The sequence below is a fragment of the Balaenoptera acutorostrata genome, chromosome 6, assembly GCF_949987535.1.
Source record: "Balaenoptera acutorostrata chromosome 6, mBalAcu1.1, whole genome shotgun sequence".
NCBI classification, from domain to species: domain Eukaryota; kingdom Metazoa; phylum Chordata; class Mammalia; order Artiodactyla; family Balaenopteridae; genus Balaenoptera; species Balaenoptera acutorostrata.
The window spans coordinates 50,965,337-50,972,360 of record NC_080069.1 but is presented as its reverse complement, the minus strand read 5'-3'; the positions used below and the strand labels follow the sequence as shown (position 1 = coordinate 50,972,360).

The 7,024-nt window shown below is 37.7% G+C and overlaps 1 pseudogene; it reads right to left on the bottom strand.

The window, feature by feature from the left end:
- Positions 1-4,954: 4,954 nt before the first annotated feature.
- On the bottom strand, positions 4,955-5,844 carry LOC103014640 (voltage-dependent anion-selective channel protein 3-like; annotated as a pseudogene).
- Positions 5,845-7,024: the final 1,180 nt, after the last annotated feature.

Genomic DNA, 7,024 nt, shown 5'->3' with positions numbered 1-7,024 from the left:
TAGAAGGAATCAATAGCAGAATAAATGAGGCAGAAGAACGGATAAGTGACCTGGAAGACAGAATGGTGGAATTCACTGCTACAGAACAGACTAAAGAAAAAAGAATGAAAAGAAAAGAAATGAAGACAGCCTAAGAGACCTCTGGGACAACATTAAATGCAACAACATTCGCATTATAGGGGTCCCAGAAGGAAAAGAGAGAGAGAAAGGACCCAAGAAAATATTTGAAGAGATTATAGTTGAAAACTTCCCTAACATGGGAAAGGAAATAGCCACCCAATTCCAGGAAGTGCAGAGAGTTCCATACAGGATAAACCCAAGGAGAAACATGCCGAGACACACAGTAATCAAATTGGTAAAAATTAAGACAAAGAAAAACTATTGAAAGCAGCAAGGGAAAAACGACAAATAACATACAAGTGAACTCCCATAAGGTTAACAGCTGAGTTCTCAGCAGAAACTCTACAAGCCAGAAGGGAGTGGCATGATATACTTAAAGTGATGAAAGGGAAGGACCTACAACCAAGATTACTATACCCAGCAAGGATCTCATTCTGATTCGATGGAGAAATCAAAAGCTTTACAGACAAGCAAAAGCTAAGAGAGTTCAGCACCACCAAACCAGCTCTACAACAAATGCTAAAGGAACTTCTCTAAGTGGGAAACACAAGAGAAGAAAAGGACCTACAAAAACAAACCCATAACAATTAAGAAAATGGTAATAGGAACATACATATCGATAATTACCTTAAATGTGAATGGATTAAATGCTCCAACCAAAAGACACAGGCTTGCTGAATGGATTCAAAGACAAGACCCATATATATGCTGTCTCCAAGAGACCCACTTCAGACCTAGGGACACATACAGCCTGAAAGTGAGGGAATGGAAAAAGATATTCCATGCAAATGGAAATCAAAAGCAAGCTGGAGTAGCAATACTCATATCAGATAAAACAGACTTTAAAATAAAGAATGTTACAAGAGACAAGGAAGGACACTATATAATGATCAAGGGATTAATCCAAGAAGAAGACAAAACAATTATAAGCATATATGCACCCAACATAGGAGCACCTCAATACATAAGGCAACTGCTAACAGCTATAAAAGAGGAAATTGACAGTAACACAGTAATAGTGGGGGACTTTAACACCTCACTTACACCAATGGACAGATCATCCAAACAGAAAATTAATAAGGAAACACAAGCTTTAAATGACAAAATAGACCAGATAGATTTAATTGATATTTATAGGACATTCCATCCAAAAACAGCAGATTAGACTTTCTCCTCAAGTGCATACGAAACATTCTCCAGGATAGATCACATCTTGGGTCACAAATCAAGTCTCAGTAAATTTAAGAAAATTGAAATCATATCAAGCATCTTTTCTGACCACAACACTATGAGATTAGAAATCAATTACAGGGAAAAAAGCGTAAGCACACAAACACATGGAGGCTAAACAATACGTTACTAAATAACCAAGAGATCACTGAAGAAATCAAAGAAGAAATCAAAACATACCTAGCGACAAATGACAATGAAAACACAGCGATCCAAAACCTATGGGATGCAGCAAAAGCAGTTCTAAGAGGGAAGTTTATAGCAATAAAAGCCTACCTCAAGAAACAAGATAAATCTCAAATAAACAATCTAACGTTACACCAAAAGGAACTAGAGAAAGAAGAACAAACAAAACCCAAAGTTAGTACAAGGAAAGAAATCATAAATATCAGAGCAGAAATAAATGAAATAGAAACAAAGAAAACAATAGCAAAGATCAATAAAACTAAAAGCTGGTTCTTTAAGAGGATAAACAAAATTGATAAACCATTAGCCAGACTCATCAAGAAAAAGAGGGAGAGGACTCACATCAATAAAATTAGAAATGAAAAAGGAGAAGTTACAACAGACACAGCAGAAATACAAAGCATCCTAAGAGACTACTACAAGCAACTCTATGCCAATAAAATGGACAACCTGGAAGAAATGGACAAATTCTTAGAAAGGTATAACCTTCCAAGACTGAACCAGGAAGAAATAGAAAATATGAACAGACCAATCACAAGTAATGAAATTGAAACTGTCATTAAAAATCTTCCAACAAACAAAAGTCCAGGACCAGATGGCTTCACAGGTGAATTCTATCAAACATTTAGAGAAGAGCTAACACCTATCCTTCTGAAACTCTTTGAAAAAATTGCAGAGGAAGGAAAATTCCCAAACTCACTCCATTAGGCCACCATCACCCTGATACCAAAACCAGACAAAGATACTACAAAAAAAGAAAATTACAGACCAATATCACTGATGAACATAGATGCAAAAATCCTCAACAAAATACTAGCAAACAGAATACAAGAACACATTGAAAGGATCAAACACCATGATCAAGTGGGATTTATGCCAGAGATGCAAGGATTCTTCAATATACACAAATCAATCAATGTGATACACCATATTAACAGAATGAAGAATAAAAGCCTTATGATCATCTCAATAGATGCAGAAAAAGCTTTTGACAAAATTCAACTCCCATTTATGATAAAAACGCTCCAGAAAGTGGGCATAGAGGGAACCCTACTTCAACATAATAAAGGCCATATATGACAAACCCACAGCAAACATCATTCTCAATGGTGAAAAACTGAAAGCATTTCCTCTAAGATCAGGAACAAGACAAGTTTGCCCACTCTCACCACTATTATTCAACATAGTTTTGGAAGTCCTAGCCTCGGCAATCAGAGAAGAAAAAGAAATAAAAGGAATACAAATTGGAAAAGAAGAAGTAAAACTGTCACTGTTTGCAGATGACATGATACTATACATAGAGAATCCTAAAGATGCCACCTAGAAAACTAAAGAAATGCCTAAAGAAAACTACTAGAGCTAATCAATGAATTTGGTAAAGTTGCAGGATACAAAATTAATGCACAGAAATCTCTTGCATTCCTATACACTAATGATGAAAAATCTGAAAGAGAAATCAAGGAAACATTCCCATTTACCATTGCAACAAAAAGAATCAAATACCTAGGAATAAACCTACCTAGGGAGACAAAAGACCTGTATGCAGAAAACTATAAGATACTGATGAAAGAAATTAAAGATGATACCAACAGATGGAGAGATATACCATGTGCTTGGATTGGAAGAATCAATATTGTGAAAATGACTATACTACCCAAAGCAATCTACAGATTCAATGCAATCCCTATGAAATTACCAATGGCATTTTTTACAGAAGTAGAACAAAAAATCTTAAAATTTGTATGGAGACACAAAAGACCCCGAATAGCCAAAGCAGTCTTGAGGGAAAAAAACGGAGCTGGAGGAATCAGACTCCCTGACTTCAGGCTATACTACAAAGCTACAGTAATCAAGACAATATGGTACTGGCACAAAAACAGAAATATACATCAATGGAACAGGATAGAAAGCCCAGAGATAAACCCATGCACCTATGGTCAACTAATCTATGACAAAGGATGCATGGATATACAGTGGAGAAAAGACATCCTCTTCAATAAGTGGTGCTGGGAAAACTGGACAGCTACATGTAAAAGAATGAAATTAGAACACTCCCTAACACCATACACAAAAATAAACTTAAAATGGATTAGAGACCTAAATGTAAGACCAGGCAGTATAAAACTCTTAGAGGAAAACATAGGAAGAATACTCTTTGACATAAATCACAGCAAGATCATTTTTGATTCACCTCCTAGAGTAATGGAAATAAAAACAAAAATAAACAAATGGGACCTAATGAAACTTCAAAGCTTTTGCACAGCAAAGGAAACCATAAATAAGACGAAAAGACAACCCTCAGAATGGGATAAAATATTTGCAAATGAATTCTCGTACAAAGGATTAATCTCCAAAATATATAAACAGCTCATGCAGCTCAATATTAAAAAAACAACCCAATCCAAAAATGGGCAGAAGACCTAAATAGACATTTCTCCAAAGAAGACATACAGATGGCCAAGAAAGCACATGAAAAGCTGCTCAACATCACTAATTATTAGAGAAGAGCAAATCAAAAGTACAGTGAGGTATCACTTCACACCAGTTAGAATGAGCATCATCAGAAAATCTACAAACAACAAAGGCTGGTGAGGGTGTGGAGAAAAGGGAACCATCTTGCACTGTTGGTGAGAATGTAAATTGATACAGCCACTATGGAGAACAATATGGAGGTTCCTTAAAGAACTGAAAATAGAATTACCATATGACCTAGCAATCCCACTCCTGGGCATATACCCAGTGAAAGCCATAATTCAAAAAGACACATTCACCCCAATGTTCATTGCAGCACTACTTACAATAGTGAGGTCATGGAAGCAACCTAAATGCCCATCAACAGATGAATGGATAAAGAAGATGTGGTACATATATACAATGGAATATTACTCAGCCATATAAAGGAAAGAAATTGGGTCATTTGTAGAGATGTGAATGCATCTAGAGAATGTCATACAGAGTGAAGTAAGGCAGAAGGAGAAAAACAAATATCATATATTAACACATATATGTGGAACCTAGAAAAATGGTACAGATGAACTGGTTTTCAGGGCAGAAATTGAGACACAGATGTAGAGAACAAATGTATGGACACCAAGGGGGGAAAGCGGCGGGGGGTGGGGGTTGTGGTGTGATGAACTGGGAGATTGGGATTGACATGTATACAGTGATGTGTATAAAATGGATGACTAATAAGAAAAAATAAATAAAAAATAAACATACACAGGTTATTTGTGAGTAAAAAAAAAAAAAACAAAACAATTATGGGGTCTCTTTGAACTCCAGAATTCACGGACACCTCTTATAGCAATGGATGATGATTGTTTACTAATAAAGTTCACTTGATATGGACATGCAGAAATAAAAAAATAAAAAATAAAATTACTCTGAGGGTGTAAAAAAAAAAAAAAAAAAAACCACATTAAGCTTCTAGTTCAAATCCCAGCCCGACCTTATGCCCTCCTGCACTGAAGGTCTTTCCATGGATTAGAGCTGACAGGGTCAGTTTCACTCCTGTTCGAAGGGGCTGTGTATAACGCAGCCAATCAGGCTGGCATTATTCACTTTAGCAGACAGAGAAGTTCTACAATCCAGCTTGTACTTAGCAGTGAAGCCGAAACGTGTGTTGTTACTGCCGGTGGTCCACGAGAGGTTTATTGATGTTTCAATCTTCTGATTCACCTTCTGGTAGATCTACCTTCCAAATTCAGTGCCATTGTTCACATGAGTGTGCAGCTGGAAGTCTGTGGCCTTGTAACCCAGGGCGAAATTATTCTGTGACAGTTTGGATTTGGCTGTGTCAAAACTCATCTAATAGCCAGCAAGCCAACCTTCAAAGGCCAACACAGCCCAGCCATAGATGGTTGGTCCAGAAAAATTGATACCAACGTTACTGCCAAGACTGAAACAATCCCATTTATAGGAGGCCTTCAATTTCCCACTCTTCTTTCCTGTGTTCCCTAGAAATATGGTATCAAGAGTCAGTTTTGACCCTTCAGCCAACTTATTCTATTCTCCAAAGACATTTCTGTCCCAAGAGTACTGTCTGTGTTCCACTTTTGGGTGAAGGTCAGTCCATAGTTACAAATTGTATTTGGTCTCTAGGTTGCCTGATGCTTTCCCTGTATCATTGTAAGCATGACCAGAAGTAGAAAATTCCACTCCACTACATGACTTGGTTCCCAGATCTATTTTGACCATGCCAAATCCATATCCTTTGTTGAAGACATCCTTGGCAGCCTTTCCTAGGTCATAGTAAGTTGGTGTGTTACACATATCTCCGACGGCAGGGCCTGTCCGCTCAGCCAGGAGGGCCCGTCCACTCCGCTAGAGCACCGCTGAAGGTCTTCTTCAGGCCAACACTGTCCGCGCCTGCGCAGCCCCACACCCGCGGTGCCTATGCGCTGCAAGCCCCACACTGCGGCTGCGCCAGAGTGTTGCGCCGGGGTCGCGCGCCACAGGCGAGAGGCTGACTAACACCCCCAACTGTCCGAGTGCGCGCGTGCGCAGCAGGGCCCGGCCTTTGGCTTCTTTCTTAATTATTTTTGTTGTTGTTGAGTTGTAGGAGTTTTTAAAATATATATTCTGGATATTAACCCCTTATCAGATATATGATTTATAAATATTGTTCCCCATTCCATAAGTTGCTTTTTCACTCTGTTGATTGTATCCTTTGATGCACAATTTATCTATTTTTCTTTTGTTTCCTGTGCTCTCTCTCTTTTTTTTAAGTCACAAAAGTATTCCCCAGTGCTCTAATCCAAGATTCAAAGTGAATGATCATCATCACACAATGGGATGGAATGGAATAGATTCATCAGATGCAGTCACAAGTCCCAGTCTTTCTACCTTTTAGGGATACTTGTCTAACTTTTTTAGTAAAAGCACTGCTTAAACCCTGTCAAATCTTCGTGAAGGAGATGGGCTTGAATGTATAGTTCTCTACATCCTGCTTATTGGGCTTACCCATCGCTAGAGTTGGGCTATGGGAGCATCTGAGCTCTCTTTTGGGGCCCACCAGACAAAACAAAAAACAAAACAAAGAAAACCAAAACAAACAAACAAAAATACTTCCAAAGTATAAAAGACCGTGTGTCCAATTTTAAGGATAGATATTGACTATAGCATGGAGAGGCAGTGTACAATGTGGTGGATAATTTCACTGGTGAGGACTGTATCCAAAATAACTGAGTGTTCAGGAAAAAACTTACTAAATAGTTCATCTCAGAATTGCTATGATAATTTGGCATATAACTGTAACTACCTCTGAACAAGTTGCCCTGTCAGGAATATGGAGGAAGCAAAAGTTTCTCAAAAAATATTTTAAATTATAACCAATATACTGGAGTACTAAAATAACAAAACCTCTTTGTGACCTCAAATAATTCTCTCTCTGGACCTGTTGCCTTACCTGTAAAAAATGATGCTAAATAAATGGATTGAGTTAATCTATATTTTAATTTGATTCAAAATCAATGAAGTATATGGGAAA